Genomic DNA, 18,100 nt, shown 5'->3' with positions numbered 1-18,100 from the left:
CTACGCGGTCTACTCAAAAAGCAATGAGACTTATACAATTTTAAAAACAGGATAAAAAAACATTGAAATAATACGAAATTGGACGAAAACCGGTGATAATTCTAGAAAAAATCACGATAATTATGGTTATTCAACGATCAAAATCAAAAACTTAATTATTACTCGATCTAATTCTAAGTAAATCTACGGTACCGTAAACTAACACCGAAAAAAAAACACTTATTTATTAATAAAAAATTTGACAAAAACCGTTGAAAATTCAGGAAAAAATCACGATAATTATGGTTATCTACTAAAAAAAAAAAAAAATAGAAATTGAATGATCGATAATCGAAAACTTATTTATTTAAAAAAAGTTAATTTAAATAGGCCCTCCTGGCCCTTAGGTGCCCAAATTCCGCCTGCTCTCATTTTGAGGCAAAACCATCGTAACGATGAAAAGTCGGTAAATTCGCTAAAATTTTCCAAAAAGTGCGCTCGAAGTCGAAGAGCAATACAAAGCAATTATGCAAAAGGGTCGGATCTGACATCTTTCGCATATTGAATCCAGCATCCACTCGGACACCTCATCATGCCCAGATTTTCATACTCGATAAACGCAAAATACACGAAGCAAAAAAAAAAAATCAAAACCCAAATACACAACGTTATGACGTTGTACTTACGCATCCTACCATCGAACGTTATCACAATCATAAATCACGTTCGTGGTTCGAAATAAGAGCCAGCAAAAGACTGGTTCCGAGATAGATTTTTTTTTTTCACCACTCTGTTAACATGACCATCCATCATTGTCACGCTGTCAAAGGAGGTTTTATGCAAAGCGTGAGGTTTCATAACTCGCAAAATAAGTCGCGATAAGTTAAGTAATGTGGTCTTGAAAAATAGAGAGTAAAAAAAAAAGGCGAACTTATTTCGTCTTTTTTTACACCGTGGCTATATGGCTCTACGAAAACCTTTATTACAAAGATTACATACGGATAATCACCTCACACAGCCCTAAATTCTTTGCAGGTTTTTTACCGTGTTAAAGTTATATCAGGATTAGTGTCATCTTGCTAATGGATTGTTGTGCTAGGAAAATGTCAACGTCTTTATTAACCACCGTGTGCTTTGTGCGATCTGCGATGTACGAAATACGCTGCAGCGATATTGCTTCATTGTTGGACGATTATTCATGTACTTACTCGGATTGCGCAGACGGTGGGTAAGAAAGGAAAGGAGTTGGAAAATTATTATTTTTTGGGGAAATAATAGTGGTTCTCTTTCATCAAGATGTTGGATTGGTGTTTAGATCAGTTTAGAGGGTGAAGTGAAATTCATTTATATTCTCTTCGGCCAGATCTCTGAATTTCTAAATTTTTTGAGAGTATTTTAATCTTCAAAAAAATTACAACGGTAATGTCTTACCATTTGATTTGATTTTTTCTCCCCATTTTCTGGTATAGTAATGATCGTTTCGTTGTGAAAAGAGATCCAATTTTCCACAAAAAAAATCAAAATATTTCTTTCGGCTTATTTTCAAACCCAAGAGGGTCAAAACCCCTTAACCACAATGTAATCATTTCAATTTCTGAAGACTTCACGTGATGTTCTGATGTTTCTCGAAAAAGAAAAAAAAATGAAATAAAAATATCGTTGCATTACTCTTATTTTAAATTATTATATATTTTATTACAATATATAAACTTTTACTACCTCGTCGTATATGGTATACGAGAAATTCGAGTATTTGGGACCCCTTCCTCTCCCACATTCTGTACTCGAACCAAAAAATAATATACAATGTGCTAGTATTAAAAAAAGATAGAAAACATTAACGGCCAAATCCATCGATCTCTATCGCGTACATAAGGCAATAAATCGTTTCCGCGGGTTATTCTCAAACGCGTAAGAGCATTTTTTATTTGCCAGTACGGAAAAATCTCTTTTTAAGACCTCTTTTTTTTTGTCTTTTGCGAACAGACTTAGAAATTTTTTAACTGCCGAACATTAGACACACAATACATCAAAAAACGGTCGCGTCGTTGACGATGATGTTTTCCCTTCATCTTATATGTACCATCGATCTCGTTCAATTTTTACCGCATACTACATTGTTTGGTGGCAATTTTAATGGTCAATAAATATGAAAAACGATTCTGTTACGGGGTTTACGACGAGGTGGCTATAAATTTGATTAACATTTGTGTTAGGTACCTTCGCGTACAGATGTATGGGAATTGTGATGGACGATTTTATTAACTTTGATGTGTCTTCCCTTCTGTTATACTTGTGTGGCTTTCTTTGCGGTGTTCTCTTATGGTATTCATTTTTGTACATTGTCAGTATTTTGAGTGAGTTTTAGAATGAATTTGTACATTAAATTGAGCGAGTTAAACTGCAAATGGTTTCATAAAATGTGACCCTTGAAATTTGTCTAGTGGGATGAGCAAATTGCATGAGGTAAAAATGCCCAAATTCAATAACTACTCTCTAAATTTAAAGCAGTCAAATTTCACTGCTTAGCAGTCACGACATTTTGCCTTTTTAAAGCAGTAGTTTTTTTTACTGCAAAACAGTGGAAAATTACTGAATTGGTCAGTCAAAATGATTTTTTACTGACCAATTCAGTAATTTTTCACTGTTTTGCAGTAAAAAAAACTACTGCTTTAAAAAGGCAAAATGTCGTGACTGCTAAGCAGTGAAATTGACTGTTTCAAATTTAGAGAGTAGGTATAACAACTTTGAGCGTTATTCGAAGTCGTCTTCAGTATTCGACTGATTTCGTTGTATTTCAACGATTCGCAGCTTGAGTTGGTTGACTATATTGTTCAAACGTCGATTTCCCCGACAGTTAGCAATATTTTTCTTTTAGATAACGATAGTTTCTTTTCCAGATCCTTATTTTCGATCGTCATAACTTTCGTATTAAGGTCCAAAACCTCACTTTTGTACTCTGGAGTGAATTAATCATTCGAAAGACGAAGTATATCTAATTGTAATCAAATTATTTTATTTCTTCTTAATTTCTTAGTAACCTTTAAGCTGGGTTCAATTGGTACATACAATATTTCGATAAATCCCCAGAAAGGGATTTCATGATCCAATAGATAATTAATGAGTGGAAATACAGATTTCGAAATATGTATCAAGGGTCCAAGAATGACGATGCAAACATGAAATATACGTTATGTATAGAGATCAGACAACTGTACTTTTGTTTTATCATTTTTTAACATAATTATTCCAAGTGTATAGACCATAAATGGCAAAACGATTTTCCTATCATGTGTCTTTGTCTTGATAATCAGTTAATTTTATTCTGGACTAAGAAATTTTTTTTTTATTGTATTGTCGAGTTAGACGTGGACAAATGTGTCGGCTTTGTGACCAATCTATATATATTTTTTTGAAAATACACTCAGTGAATTTCATCACTTCCGGTTGTTATAATAAGGCTATTCACATGAAGCGGATTGTTTATCATTTTGCTGGATATTCTTATCAGAAATTACCAAAATATAGAATGTTTTCTAATTTTGCAGGTTTTATTTAGTTTTTCATTCAATTTCAATCACTGTTATACCTTGTTTTTGAACAATTCAATGTATTCCTTGAGGTTTAAAGAAGTTGAAAATTGTTTTCAACTTTTACAAAAATTTGGTGTTTTTCCATTACAGGGTTTAACTGTGGTTACAAGTGAAGAAAAGACTAAATAAAAGTTATTACCTATTTTCCAAAACATTTTATAAAAATTATTCAAAGTATGAAATTTTGATACTGACTGGTATGAATTCCAACCAAATTGATAATCTTCTGCCAAACTGATATACCTACTGCAAGCCGCTTTATGTGAATAGCCTTATTAATATGTACCTACGACCTGATAAAAGTTACTGATCCTATTTTTAATAAAAGATAACAAATTGTTTAAAAAAAAACAAAACACATTTGTCCAGTTCCACCTAGACAATACAATAAAAAAATCTTTCTTAGTCCAGAATAGAATTAACTAATTATCTAATAGTAATAAACTAATAGGCAAGATTGGACCGGAAAGCTGAAACTGGCAATAAACAAGCCATCTCAGCTGATTGCTGAGTACAAGAGAGTTTTTGCGGATCGATTTAGAAAGAAAGTTTTTTGTTTTTGGTATACCTACTTATTTTTTTTTTAAACCATAAATATTTTGTTTAGCAATAATTTGATTGAATTTTAGAAGTATTGTTACCGGAAAAGCTGTGTTATGTTAATGAAAATACTGCTCTACTTGCTTATCTTCACGTATTTTCCGAAGCTTTCTTGTTTATTCCATTTTGCATGACTTATTGTAACAGAACAAAAGTTTTACCAAAACAAGTAGAATAAATATTGTATTAATTTAATTATCGGAATATTCGTACAAATCTTGAAAATTTTCTATTCCGAAACGTTTATAAACTTCGATTTCAATGTCAGTTTTTTTTCTTTCTTGAAGTTTACATTCTTTTTTTGGTTCTATTTTGGTTTGCTTTTTTTTTGTAGAATAGACCCATTCAACCCATTGTGTAGATCCGGATTCACTAGCTAAGACAGAAATTTAATTTTAAAAAAAATTCTTCTTATAATATTTGAGAAGGTTTGTTTACTTAATAAGGATAAAAAATGGATTTTGTAACTTACTGTGAAATTTTATTTTTGGAAATGGCCGGTCTGCTCCACCTTGAATGCTTAACGTTCTGGGTCTCCGAAATTTGGGTTTTGACTCCATATTATTACCAGAAAAACAAAAAAATATCAGGAAGACTTTTGTAATCAAATTTTAAAAATTTGAAGCCCATAAATAACAATGTTGAACAAATGCAAATAATAAGAAAAAATAATAAGCCAAACTTCTAAGCTTGGATGACTCAATACATTGTATTGTCAAATATGAACCTATCAGGCTGTAAATTTGATGAATCCTTTCAACGGGTTTTTAAAATGTAATAATCGACGTCATTATTTAAATCTATCCTTCATGTATTCAAAATTGTCTACTTCAATTTTAGTCTTTCTTAAAGTCATTTTTAAAAATAAATTAATATCTGACTCTGGTATTTAATATCCCTATGCTTGGACCACTTAATAGATTGTTTTGTTAAATATTAACCTATCATGCTGTAAATTTGAACAATACTTTCAACAGGTTTTTAAAATTTATACATTTTAATGAATTATTTTTTTGAATTGTAAACACAGTGTAACCTTATGAAGATGAAAAGTCCTATGTTTGTAAAAGTTTAAAACATTTTTTTAAAAAAAGTTTCAAACTTCCACAAATAACCAATAAAACTACTTCACAAGGTTTCACTGTGTTTAAAATTCAAAAAAATAATTCATTAAAATGTATAAATTTTAAAAACCTGTTGAAAGTTTTTTTCAAATTTACAGCATGATAGGTTAATATTCAACAAAACAATCTATCATGTGGTACCAAGCATAGGGATATTAAACACCAGAGTCAGATATTAAATTTTTTTTTAAAAATGACTTTAGGAAAGACTAAAATTGAAGTAGACAATTTTGAATAAATGATTATTTTGTAAATTAATTGATCTCTATACAAGTAACCTCGCTCAAGTTACAAACAAATTTATCAAATTTAAGTTTTTCAATACTTATCGGTAGATGTTAACCTTGCTCAAGTTACAAATTTATCAAATTTAAGTTTTTCAGTACTTATCGGTAGATGTTAACTGATGAGTAGCCACAAATTTTTGGAGTCTCGCGAAACCTAGAAAATTCCAATTTTCATCGATATTTTTTATTTTTTGTATTAATTGATAATTTTTCGGATTTTTAAATTTTCAAAAATTCACCAAAAATCGAGAAATCAACTTTATCACTTGAAATTTTGGATTTGAGGTCCTGATGTGGTCCCCTTCCGATCTTGTTTTGATTCGTTCATTTTCGTGTCTGCCGGTTCAGGTAGTTCCCTTGTTATCTTGAAAAACCTCTAATGTAATCACTTTTTCATCGTTTTCGTCAATGCATATTTACCCAGGTCGTCGTCAATACATATCTAGCCAAGCAGTGATTAGTATTTTAGTTGTAAGTCAATCAGCCAATAGATATTTCAAATCTTGAGAAATATGCAAAAATCAATTTAAAAAGCCATCAGCTAATCTTAGACTAAAATACAGTATTTCTATTTTTTAAATTCACTCCACAATGTCAAATTTTCAAGCATGCATTTTGGAGAATTTTGAAAATTTTCAACTCACGGGGAACCTCGTCAATTCGCCGCCTCCGATTTGACTGTAATTTGGCTCACTGGAAGTTCATGTCATCCACACCTCAGAAGCAAATTTTTAGCATGCGGAAATTTATTTCCAAGCGAATTTTTGAAAATGGTTGAAAAAATAGCTCATTTACTGACTTTGAAAAAAATCTAAAATCTCTGTTGATACCACCATTTTTTAAAATTGATTTGAAAATTGGAAACGTCGACGTGATTTCTCTTTTTCCTAGAGGATTTTTTATTACGTCTGTAAATGTGATGGAATTTTGTTAAATTTCCAAGTCGATTTTTCAGATATTATCAGTGAAAGGAAATGAAAGAAAATGGTGCTGGTCGAACTGTGTGTTAATTTGCTTCCAAAAACGAGCGAAAATTGGGGGGCGATACGTGTTGATTTTTTCTAGTAGATTTTGGTGCTAATTCTTTATTTTCCTCCTGCATTTTTTTTTTTTTTAGTTTTCATTCTGAGAGAAAAAAAATTAAAAGATGGCATTGACCACAAATACATATTCAAACCTAAATATGAATATAAAAAAAAAAATCAATGATTTTTTTAAACAAACAAACGTTCAGACATATTTAGGTTCAAAATGGTATTTTTTTGGTGAATTTTGTTTTTCTAGTTGTGCTATTATCTCAGCTGCTGCTGGGAGGGTGCTGTTTCAGTGAACCAAATTTGAAAATGTACTCATACCTTCGAAATGCAGGTATTTGAAATACTGCTTGTTGAAGAGTTTTACTGAATCAACGATTGTCTATTTCAACATGTGATACCATGAAGATTACTTCATATAATCAGTTACTAATTGTGTAATACACATTTAACAGGTGTAACATGTCATTCGTATTTTAATATTGTAAACTATGTCAGATTTACTCTGCAGTGGTTGACTTCTTTTGTGTACGTTTACGTACAACTTATGTCGTACTCAGCTTTGTAAATGCTGACGAAGAATTCCGAAGTAGATACCTACAAGGTGATGGTGTATTCTACGTACATTAACACGTATAGAGTTGTACATTTTGATTTTCAATTTGGTGCTCTGAAACGCACACACTCCCAGTAGGTAGTCGGATTAATATGCTAACTATGTAGTAGGGGAATGGGGAGAGAAAAATGTTAGTAAAAGAGATAGGTATATTTTTTTCCAAAAATATTTAATACAGACAATTGAATTTCAGTTTAGTCTGTCGAATTGAGAAATCATTTCTGTGGGAATGAGCTCTTGGAAAATGTCTGAAAAATTATGAAAATTCATAGAAAGATAATGATGAAGATGGCAAAAGCCACATTACTTTTTTCTATTTGGTTATTGAATTTATTCTTCGTACATAATTATCGCAGGAGGAAAAAATTATTTTGGAAAAAAGAGAAAATTTAAATGTATGCTTATTCGGCAGCTAATCGATTGAAAAATTTAAAAAAGAGGGCAATGCTCAAATTTTTTGAATAATTAATTACCTACTTGAAAGTAACAATGATTCATTTCAATGAAGAGGGGGATGAAAAAAATTAGAAAAGACAGCAAATATGCCCCAAGCTTCTGACTAATAAATTGTTGAAAAAAAAAATTGAAAAAATAATTTTGACATCAAAAACTTGCTACACTTTTTTGAAAAAAGTTGATTGAAAGTTTTCTTAAAAGTTTACTTTTTGTGAAGATCAACCCACCACTTTTTCTATAACTAATCGCTAAAGAATTTAAGCATTTTAATTGTGGGGCAGGAGGAATAGTAACAATTGAAAAGTCGCTTGAAAATTTATTTCTGTGAAGATGGCAAAAGCCACAAACACTTTTTCGAATAACAGAATCGCTAAAAAAAAAATTGAAAAAAATGATTATGATCGAAAGGTCGTTTTAAAATTTACTTACTTTTGTAAAGATGGCAAGAGCCACAATTTTTCAAATAACGAATTGATCTTTAAAAAAAGAAACATTTTTATGGGAAATGAGATGAATACGATTGAAAAGTCTTTTGAAAATTTAATTTTGTAGAAATGGCAACAGCCATGATTTTTTTTGCAGTTATGCATGAATTTTTTTGGGAAAAAAGAAAGACGCCTAAATTACGTACACATATTATTAGGAAAGGAAAAAGAGGAAAACGTCGATGGTCATTAAAAACAGAAAAACTGCACGTCGAAAAAATAAAGATGGCCAAAGGCTCACTGTTTCTGATATTTTTTTGTTCGTTTTATTATTTTGAAAATTGAATTTAGAAAATGAGAATTACGAAAGCGAGAAGTAACTTCGAAAGTTGTATAATTATAGGTTTTACGTTTTTTCCCCTAGAGCAGTGAATTTCACTTGGAAGACAGTAAAAAATGAAAAAAAGTATTTCTGAAGAAAATTGTTCGAAAATTCGTCTGTAGCCTGAAATCGCCCCCCCCCCCGCCCGAATCGATTGCTACAATTTTTGATACGATATGATGCCTTCAGCAGGAATACGTTTTTCTCCAGCTCTTTGGAATCACTCTAAAAAACCCTGCAATCAACTTCGAAACCTGAAAATTTTGTTCTGAGGTGGTGATGACATGAACTCTCAGTGAGTCAAATTTCAGCCAAATCGGGGTGATGAGTTGACAAAGTTCCCTTGTGAGCTTTCTGATCAAATCGAGGTAGAAAGCTGGTGTTTAAATTTGATTTGAATTCAATTTTCGACTTTGAAACCGACTGAGTGCGAGTTTGAGCCGTTCTGGAGTCTCCAGCGAATTCCTAAATTCACAATTCTGAAAAAATTCTCCTGAAGGTCGCTTAAATAAAACGTCAACGAGCTTGCAAGCCACAAATTCTAAGTAATTTGTATTCGTGATCACTTCCATGAATTTTGGAACAATTGTCTGAAAATTTCCCCTATTGATATATCGGTTCTAATTATACAGGGTGTCTAGTGAGTGGATGTCAAAACTTCAGTTTTGGAAATAACCGGGCATGACTTGAAAAAAACGCTATGGACAAGTTGTCTATCTTTGAAATTTAATGGTCAACCGAGCTTTGAAATAAAAAATGAGAAAAACGTATTTTTGACGTTAGGAATGGGTAGTACTTGGAAAATGAACAAATTTTGTCATTATGAATTTTTGCCTAAATTTGAAATTGAAGGGATCAGAAATATTATTTTGTTGATTTTAGAATATTATTTTCTTTTAAAATATTTCTGACCCCTTCAATTTCAAAGTTGGGCAAAAATTCGAAATGACAAAATTTGTTTATTTTCCAAAGTACCTACTGCCCATTCTCAAGGTCAAAAATACGTTTTCCTCAATTTTTTTTCCAAAGCTCGGTTGCCTCTTAAATTTTAAAGATAGGCAACTGGTTCATACGATAGCGGTTTTTGAAAGTCGTATCCGGTTATATCCAAAAATCTGAAGTTTTGACATCCACTCACCAGATACCCTGTAAGTATGTATTTCTACTCCGACAATTTTTGGAATTAAAAAAAAAAAAGTAGTAATTAGACACCCTTCGCATGAAAAGGGACACGATGAAAACGTAGATAATATTGAAAAAAATCGAGTCGAGATACTTAAAAATGGATTTTTGATAGATCTGATAGAAAAATTCTCGTTCTTTCACGTGGTTATAATTTCAGAGTCCCGAAAGAGCGCGCTAGTTATTATAAAACGCGATATTATTTTGTGACCAAACCGGACCAAAGACCAAACGCATCTGTATTTTTCACGGTTATATAGTTCAAAAATATTCAAGAAGTGTTCCTTATTACGTACACATACTCACGGAAATCTTGAAATTAGTCCTGGAACTAATCTCGAAAGACGTTTTTTTGATTGGCAAATAATTTCAGGTAATCATTTCAAAATGTTGTACAGAATTTTTTTTAAAATGATTTTTTTTTGAAAGGAAGAAGCCTAAAAACCTCGTTTGCAACGTGTTTTGACTATTGCCTGGATCGACAAAGAATCTTACAAGCACTATCTTTTGGGACTGGTTGATTTTTTTCAAAACAGGCGGGTCTCTTTCTTAGAGAACACATTAAAAAAATTAAAATGACCAAAAATTACAAATCAATTTTGAAATTCAAAAATCTAAAAAAAAAGAGAAAAATTAACGTGGGAAAAGTTTCCCTCAGCGATTTTCAAATTCTATCTTACATCGCAGAAATCATTCGCAACAATCAGAATGCAATTCGCAACGAAATGAGCATTCTCAAAAAATTATTTATCATTGTTTCCAGTCTTGAAAGGGTTACAAGATGATTTAGAAGAACTACGAGAGAAATGATGGTACCAGTATATGTACATAAGAAACATCAACTATACACGATACTCAGTACGAAATGAGATAAATTGCGAAATTGTTGCAAATGTAAGAGACCGCCGTGGGTACCGAGCTTTATATGGTTTTGTGGAACGTCGAACGTAGAAGAAGACGTGTATTATTAATAGGTGGAAGTTGGCGAAAATGTTTGTCGAAGAGAACGACGTCACGATGAAGAAGGGCAGGGCAGGGTAGGGTACGCAGCACACAGTACGTAAGTTTAATGTATCATTTGTAATTTGCAGAAAGAGCGAATGTACTATATCTCCGGTTTAAAAGCGTCTTAATGACTCACATATTAAGGATTAAAGACCAAGGATACAAGATAAGAAATTGCCGAGACGGTTTGTCTCTCTTAATAGTTTACAAGCTCAGGTCGTTTACCATCATCGGTGCTCGAGGAAAAGCTCTCTCTCTCTCTCACATGGAGAGAATAATACTCTACCAGCAGCGAGGGGAAGGGAAGAGGGGTATATAAAATTATTTTGACAAAATATATATATACCTACCAATCAAAAGCTGCCAAGGAGTCTTTGTCGAGCACTCATCTCAAAAGATGACTCTGTTATAGTATATGGTTAACATACATATATAGAGATAAATTATAAAGGATGTTGCTATTAAGGGTATAAACTTTACAGGGTGCTTTTTTTCCTACTTCCCTTTCTGGTACACACACAGAGGACTGTGACTTGTGCTATTTGGCAGGAATTCATTGGTTACCAAATGTGTAACAATAATAAGGCATCGCTACGTCGAGACTCGAGACGTGGTTCTGGTTCATGTACAAGTTGAAAGTATCTTTCGAATAAAGATTACGTGTTAAGATAAGGTTTAATTTATATGGGTAATTTGGTAGCGTATAATTTCGAAAGAAGCTTTTTGAGAAATGTGTTACGAGAGACACGTTATTAGTCATTTTGCTAGCTCCAGCTCGTCCTATCTATTCACTTATACTTTGTATGGGGTTTTTAACGAGTATAAATCAAGTAATCGTATCAACTTATTAGTGTATTATGTGATGAGCGAGAGGTATACCTACTTGGTCCTGTGTAATTTTTTTTTTCAACTTGATGATTATAAAATTAAAGTATCTACTTACTCGTTCTCAGTTCCCTGATCTCAATTCAGGTGCACTTAATAAATAAATATACACCGAAACATAATGAACAATTGTTCTCTTTATGCAGTACGAGTAGTGCTTTGTCTCACTGCGGTGATCTTGTTTGAAAAATGATCGCATTCTACATTTTACAGAAGTAGACAGACAAGACGAAAAGTCACTCACAATTAGAAACCAATGAGTTGTGAGATGTACGAGTAGTACTACGAGAGCATTAAACGAAACAAGATAGAGCATCGACCCGGCGACTCACCCCATAGACCTCCGATAAAATACGTTTTGTGAAAATTGTACTTATGTACCAGGAAATGAAGACCTTTTTGTGTAGCACGAAGAAAAATGATGCGGAATTTGGTGTAATGATGATGACGGTCGAAATCTCGACAAACAAGGAAATATTTAATTTATTTACTTTAATCATTACCCAACAAATTCAAAATAAGGCTTTTTTCCGAAGTAATAAGATCATTAAGCGGAGCTCAACGGAGAGGGATAAGTATACGATTTATGGGTCGGAGGGGCGCGGCAAGAGTGTTTTAATGGCTTGATTTCTTTCTGCTTTTATTTTCGTTTATTTGAGAAGATTTTAGTTTATAATGAGATCGGTTTTTGTGAATGAAAGAAGGGAAGTGGAGGGTTAAGATGGAGCAGTGTTGCTTTTCGAATGCGAAGTGAAACTCCCTTATGGGCTTTGTGAGACAATTATTCAACTAAAGGTCTGTATCTCTTGACGTTTTCCCAGTACATAACCCTCTATGGGTACCAGGTGGTGAAATTCACCACCAATACCGGTTTTTGTTCAGGTGGGCAGAGCAATGTTGTTGTTTGGTTCAACGACTGGGGCGCTTAGTAGCTCGACTATCGGACTACGCATGGATGCATGTGCGGTTGCCTACATGAACCTATTACGTTTTTTTATTTATTTTTTAAAATATTGGATACTTAAATTTATAGAAAACACAAGAATTCACCTTAAGGTGTCTTCTTCGTATTGATTTTCATTGAAACGATCAGGGAAAAACACCTCCTTAAGGTGAAATTTTTCGATTCGATTTTTTTTATATTCGAAAAACAGTAATTTTTCTAAATATAATGAAAGGAGGGGACTTGTAGGTGGCGCGTTGTGTTCAGTAAGGTCCGAGGTACACATCTATACCAGCAACAGCTATGCCACCCATCTCAAATTAATTTTGCCAGTGTTTTTTATTTGGTGGTGAAATTCACCACCTGGTACCCTTTGCGTTATTTTCCATAAAATACCCACGTAGGGATAATTTCACTCTTCATGGAGGTCTTACTTGAGGCAATTTTTTTCTCGCGAATTGAAAAAATATTCCTCAAAAAAATATATAATCGTGTTTCCCATTTTAAAGTTTAGATAATTCAGACTGGGCAATGCCAAGAGAGGTAAACAAACGGACGAAAAAGTTTTTTGCAAACGAAACTAAATCAAAAGAGCTTGCAAGAATACTCAATCAGATGGAATTGCAGGTCTTAAAAAATTCATTCAAAGAATTTCTAAGGATTTTTTTAACGATTTTTTTTTACAATTTTGGTTATTATGAAAAACACTTTTAGACTTTCATTCAAAATGAATTTGGAAAATTGAAAATGACTTTCAACGAAATACTTTCTCCAGAACTAATATTAACAAAAACAAATTCTCCAATTCAGAACATACCTACATAACATCATCATAACGTTCACGGTTCATAATCGTATATCGAATGTTTTTTCTCGTTATTAGGGGAAGGGGTACGTTTTTCAAGCAGATCCATTCTAATTTATAAATACAAGTCAACTATTGCAACCATGCCTCTTTTGAGCATCACAATATTGAGTAACTTGAAAACAGGAGTTCATCTTTGTGAACCACTTCAAGTCTCAATGTAGAATTATCTGCCTCTAAAATTCCAATATGAGTGATAATCGACTCACCCTGAAACAATTAGAAACATTGTAGGTAGGTACCTAATAATAATTCTAAAAAATCTGACAAATTTCTGTCCCCTGACAATTTCTTGCAATTTTTTCGAGAGTAAACAAGATGTGTTTTTTTTTCAGAACTTCGTTCTATACCACCCTGGCACCCATTCAACTATTCAAACTTGTTTGAACCCCCTACCCTTCCTCCCCCCTGGATTCGGTTAAATGGCCAAAAGTTCTTGGTTGTGGTCTGTCCCAGCACATGTTTTTTTTTTCAATCCCGTTTTTATGATGAAAATATACATTTTATCCGCAAAAAAAAGTGGTATACAAAGTTGTTCTAGATGAAATTTTAGACATTTTGACGCCATCGGTTGACCTCAAAACGTTGATCAAATGACGTCAGGGGGGGGGGGTTCAAAGACTATCCCAGACTCAAGCGTCCATCGCCGTGGTCATTTTCAGATTTTTTTGAACATGTTCAGAATATATTGAAAATGAAGTGAAATGATGATTCATGTCTCACATTCAATATCCATCGCCGCGCCGTGGCGCATTATTTTCGTTATTAGGCCTGATATTTTCACTTGAAAACAAATTAAATATATTCGATGGCCAAGTACTATAATATCAATACATGGAGCTTTTCCAGAAACCGTTTTCTAATTCCATATTTTGAAGATTTTCACAATTTCTTCCTAAACTGGTGTTGTCTTCGCCGTGGGCATTTTATAGCCACGACGAGGACAATGAGGGTGTAGAAAATTTTTAAAAATATGAGTTGAGAAATATTTTCTGATAAATTTTCATGCAAAAAAATGCATCACGACGATGGAAATTTTTACGCCGTGGTCCTAAAATCCTAAAATCCTCCCTGGTGGAAGAATAATCGAGACCAATATCGAAAATGGGATCAGAGGCATTTACATATATTTGGGTATAATTTCAATTTGAAAATTTTGAAAAAAATTATGATTTAAAAAAAAAGTTCTTTTAGTATTGAAAAATTCCACTTTTTGAGAACTACCCTTATAGTGATGTTGATCAAATTTAGGTAAAACTTTCGAGGTGTGAGAATTGTTCTAACATGAATTTCCAAGATGATCAAAATTGTGCATCAGATATTGGAGATGGAGAACAATTTTCGTTTAAACATTCTGTGCAGGGCTGATGTTTTAAGGAAATAGGGTGAGGCCAGTTTTCCTGTTTGAGGAGAATTAGGAGAAGCAGTATAAAAAAGACTTGAATGTGACTTTTTCCAATGGAATTTCATATTGAACTCTTGAGTGAATAATTGAACTCTACGGTTGAATTTTTTAAATTGAAAATGAAAAGAAAAGATTTTGAAAGTTTTTTTTTCAAGGATATTTTTCCGATTTGAGAGGCAAGCTATTCGCTGATGGCAAGAGTTTTTGTGAACTGACATGTTTTTAATCCCCCCTCATTATCCTCAAATTGAATTTTTTTCAATGTTAATAATGATTTTAATTACTTATTTCCTCATGTTTTCTCAATTTCAGAAATTATGGACAGTAAAACTTAGTTTAGAGAAAATGAAGAAAAAAATCGCAATGACCGTACTTTTTATTGGAAGTCTTTTTTTTTTTTTTTGCAGAAATCAAGCTGAATTTTTTATTCTTGTGATTATACGAATAATCTAGACACAATTTTCTTCATGAGACGTTTCGCATAATAAAGAATAGATAGCAGATTTGTAAAAATTGGGTTCAGTACGACTTCTATTAGTAGGTAGGTGAAATAATTTTTTAATGAAAACGGAACGAGCCCGTTTATTTTCTTTTGGTCGTACCTACTACTGTAATGTGGGGACTCTTTCAGCGTTCAATTTCAAAAATTGAACTTTTAAGGAAAATGAATTCAAAGTTTTGTATTGTTTTATTTTTTTCCATGTGAAACTCAAAATTTGTAGTGAAACGCATCTTGGTAAAAAATGCTGACAACCCAAATTGTAGGGAATTCAATTTTCTTCCTGCTACTTGCTATCACTTTTTTTTAGGACGCTCTGAGCAACAGGTGGTTATTTGTAGAAAATACACGAAATTTCAAAAGTTCTTCTTGTACAAAACTAAGCATTCTAGAAGAAAAATGCTGAGAACCAAAATCGCAGAGATGATTTTTTTTCGGTTACCGGCTAATAATTTTTTGTTGGATGCTTCGTTCAAAACACTTCCGTGAGTAACGTGGAACTTCTTGAGTATGGTATGTTTGAAAAATGGAATTTAAAAAAACAGCATATTATATGTACAATTACTAATGCAATCAATGAGCAACGAGCAAAAACCTTTTTGCAGTCAGTTGTTTTAGAATCATCTTCTAGTTTTTTGAAGGTAGATCTTTTTGAAATAATGGCTGTAACTTATTAATGCGTGCTGATATGTATGTTTGCCAATCACAGCGTCCTCACCAAGAAATTCTAAACCTACGTACTTTGAAAATTGTTGAAAATGTAGTTCAGTAATAGAGTTTCAAAAATGTGATAATTTTAAAAACCAGGAAAGTTCTCAAGCTCGTTCTCCAAGTCCTGCCAAAAAAGCATCATCTTCCCTTTTGTAATTGCTGACCAGAAAAGCAAACAATTCTCCAACTGCAACTGCACCATTATTATTGATCCCTGTTATTGAAAGATATTAAATTTTATATCTCGACAGAGCACAAAGCGTGGAAAATTTGTAATGTACGCGACTCATACTGGGTTATTGACATATGATGTGTATGACCAACGGTTTAACCGGAGTGTATTACTCGTCATATCCGCGATAAATATTTCATATCGATAATAGGATCTCTCCACGACGGTCTAGGCGAGCTTTTAAAACCACGCCAAGGCGAACCAAGACGATAATTTACGATTATGCGAACATACGTGCTACGTCGACATTGATGAGTTTGACGAGCGACTTGAATCGTCGTCGCGTTTTGTCGAAAAAATATTAAAGAGATGCGAACGCGAAATGGAACTGAAACCGAAAAACGTGTCGTACTCGTAATTTCAAACGACCAGGACGCGGATAAAGGTCGTTAAATTCGTTTCAAACAATCGAATCGAACCGCATAAAAGTGACACTCGGCGGCATTCTTGATTTTATAACGATGACGCGCGAGTCGAGTTGGCCGATTGGCGATTATATCGAGCAGGGTAGGGAGAGGTACTCGAATATAGGGGTTACAATGTCGATATATTTATGTTGTACATATTATGTAGTATAGTACCATCCTTTAGTACATATTCCAAAGGGTAGGGTAGGGTACGGGAATACAGCAAAAATCATTTTTACACACCGAGGGAGAAAAGAATTGCGAGATGTTGTGTTTTAAGGGTGGCCGGAGACGAACGAGGGGTTGGATGACGCGCGTTAATGAACTAATAAACAAGATTGACCTTTCGACGGAGGCTCGTTGATACGTATGAAATGGCGACGACGGTGCTGAGATGTCGCATTGTTATTTCCGCGAATGTATGTACGAAGCGACGGAAATATAGCCCGGACGCGTGCTTGTTTAAAACGAATAGTCTTTTTGAGGGATCGAACGTCGATCTCGTGGTAGACTGGGATGATATCAGGGGAGGTTGAAGAGAACGGAACAAATAAACGGGTTCCTGGATCAAAATTTTTTTTCGTTTGACGAGTACCAGAACAAAATGAATTACTGTTTGTGGAGTGGCAAATCAAAAAAATCATTGCATTAAAAAAAATAAGTGTGAATTTTATAATGATGGGTATTAACAGGATCAATCATCAACAAAAATAAGGTAAAGTACCAGTTGTGGATAGGGGTCCCGGTTGTGGATAATCGTTCCTATGGGCTAAAAAAAAAAATTATTGCTCGTATCTTTTTCTGTAACATTTAATCATTTCCTTGCATTCATGACAACATGAAAATTCACCCATGAAGTCTATGTACAAAAGCATTGAAGTTTCAAAATGATAAAAATGCAGATTTTAAAATTTTTTAGAAGGAAAATTTCAATGATGGAGAAAAGCGAGTCAAATATGTAATTTTTCATAACTGCGGAAGTTTTTGGATAGTAATAAGATGAAATAACCACCTCTGCATATTTTTGAGAATTTTTGATTTCATTTAGTACTATTTAGAGCAGTCTTTGTCCGCAACCGGGCCAGGGGGCCCGGTTAGCGGATAATTGGAAGTTTTTAAGATTCTCTACTAAGAAATGAAATATTCTTGATTTTTTTTTTCCTCCCAAGTATTATGTAGTTCAACAGTTACACTACACAACAAAATCAAAAAAATTTGAAAAAAGTTGAAATTTGGGCTTCTCAGAGCATGTTGAAAAAAGTATAACCACAACTGGTACTTTACCTTAGTAAGTTTCAAAACAACTGTTTTTCGATTTTCAATGTAAATTTTGAAATTTGAAACCCCACCCGGTAGTGATGGTTCAAGTCAGGCATCCAAAAGTTTTCCTGAAGTTTTTCAAGGACTCTCTACAACTTCTTAGAGAATCCTCCTCCCCTGAAATTTCACCAAAAAAAAAGTCAAAGACAA

The 18,100-nt window shown here is 33.2% G+C and overlaps 1 long non-coding RNA gene across 1 annotated transcript in view; it reads left to right on the top strand.

Moving 5' to 3' along the window:
* Positions 1-18,100, top strand: part of LOC135841164 (uncharacterized) — a 264,305-nt gene that overhangs the window by 46,740 nt on the left and 199,465 nt on the right. The window lies entirely within an intron of this gene.

Source organism: Planococcus citri, chromosome 3 (genome assembly GCF_950023065.1).
Source record: "Planococcus citri chromosome 3, ihPlaCitr1.1, whole genome shotgun sequence".
Taxonomy (NCBI): Eukaryota; Metazoa; Arthropoda; class Insecta; order Hemiptera; family Pseudococcidae; genus Planococcus; species Planococcus citri.
The sequence above is the reverse complement of the archived record's forward strand: the minus strand, read 5'-3'. Positions and strand labels throughout refer to the sequence as shown.